Source organism: Polistes canadensis, unplaced genomic scaffold (assembly GCF_001313835.1).
Source record: "Polistes canadensis isolate GaletaPanama2010 unplaced genomic scaffold, ASM131383v1 scaffold_426, whole genome shotgun sequence".
Taxonomy (NCBI): Eukaryota; Metazoa; Arthropoda; class Insecta; order Hymenoptera; family Vespidae; genus Polistes; species Polistes canadensis.
In genome coordinates, this window is record NW_014569973.1 from 82,021 (window position 1) to 84,056 (window position 2,036).

The window sequence follows — 2,036 nt, forward strand, 5'->3', positions numbered from 1 at the left end:
ATATATATATATATATATATGTATATGTGTATTATAAACCACAATATACAGTTAGTTATTTATATATATATATATATAATTTACTTTTATGTTTCCTGCGTGTATTATAATATTATATATACGTGTGGTATTATCATTGGTGTGCGTTCACGTGTTTAATTTCGTCCTACAAATGTGTGTGTGTGTATACGTGCGTGTTTTATGTATATGTGTGTTTTCATCTTCTATTCTTTCTTTCATTATTTTCTTTTATTACGTATCCTACACGCTCTTTTTTTAATACGCGTGTGTATGATTTGTAATTTGTGATTTGTGTGTGTGTGTGTGATTAGTTAAAAAAAAAAAAAATAAAAAAAAGGAAATATAATGAACGACGACGACGACGACGACGACTCACTGTGACATCGATCACGAAATACTAACTTGTATTGAACAACGATAGTGAACAACGTTAGTTCAATTTGTCTACAACTATCAGCTTTAGAATTCGTATGCTTTACTTGTTCTCTTACCGTACTATAAATCGGTTAGGTTATTTTTTTCTTTTTTTCTTTTTTTTTTTTCCTCCTTTTTTCATTTTTCTCTTTTCCTTTTTCCCCCCCCCCCTTTTTTTATTCTAACGCTTTTTATTTCACCCCCCCCCCTTCTCGCACATCGCAAACTTTGTTTTGCTATTATCAATTTCGTTTAATTTCTCTTTCTCTTTCTTTCTTCTTATTCTTTTTATTCTTTCTTAGAAAATTTACGAGAGATAATCGAAAGAATAATTCATTCGCGTCGCGTGAAAATCCTTTATATTTTTCGGATAGATTTACAAATATAAAAAAATGAAAATTAATTAATCATTTTTGTTAATAATAATCAATCGAAAACAAATCTATTATAAATATAATAATGAGTTAATTGAGAGAGAGAGAAAATGAAAAAGAAAATTATAGGAAAGAATATTCCCCGATGCGAATCAATATTCTTACTCTCGAGTTTATTTTTAAAACGTATTTTTACGATATACATTACTAAATGTATATATGTATATATATATATATATATATGCTTGTATAGCATGGTGTATGTATTTTAATTAATTATTTGCTTATATTATTTTTAATGTATGTATATGTATGTATGTATGTATGTATGTATAGATTCGTACAAACGGATACTCGTTCCTAAACGTTTACGAGAATAATCGAATACACATTAGAAATAATGAAATTACAATTTCATCTATGTGTTCGCGTACAATTACGATACAACGAGCCTAAACATACTACTTAAGTATTTATTTTTATCATCGTATTTATTATTACAATAATCCATATCTTTTCTACATTTTTACCAAATTTATTTATTTATTTATTTATTTATTTATTTTATCTCTTCTTTTATTCACGTAAGTGCGTACGTGCGTGCGTGCGTGTATGTATATATTTTATTTAAACGAATATATTATTATGAAATAATTACTCGGTGCGTCTTATTAACGTAAACAAACATAAATAATAATAATAATGATAATAATCAATTGTTTTGTTTAATCCCTTACGATTTATTATTAATAATCGTTATTAATTAATTCAATAAATTAATCAAAAAATATATTCTAATTAATGAAATCATTATTCTTTCGTAGAAACGTCATGAACAATAATAATTAATTATATATGATTGTGAAGTGAACTTTATGAACACGCTAATAAATATTTTATAGTACCGTTTTAAAGTATAACTAGCTGTTTCATTTGTTTCTATTTTTTTTTTTCTAAACACGAATATAATTAACTCTGGCAGCTTCGTATTAACACGCTTTACACGAACGCACCACCCCATTCACCCCTACGTATGTATGCTTAATGCAATTAGATTTCAAATACGTTGACTTTTTTCTCATCCCCTCTCTTCCACCCCTATCTATCTCTTTCTTACATCTACACACTCTCATTAATATTTTATTATTTATTTATTTATTTGATTTTTGAAATCATATTACGTATACTCTTCGTGATAAAATAGAAATATATATATTCATATATATA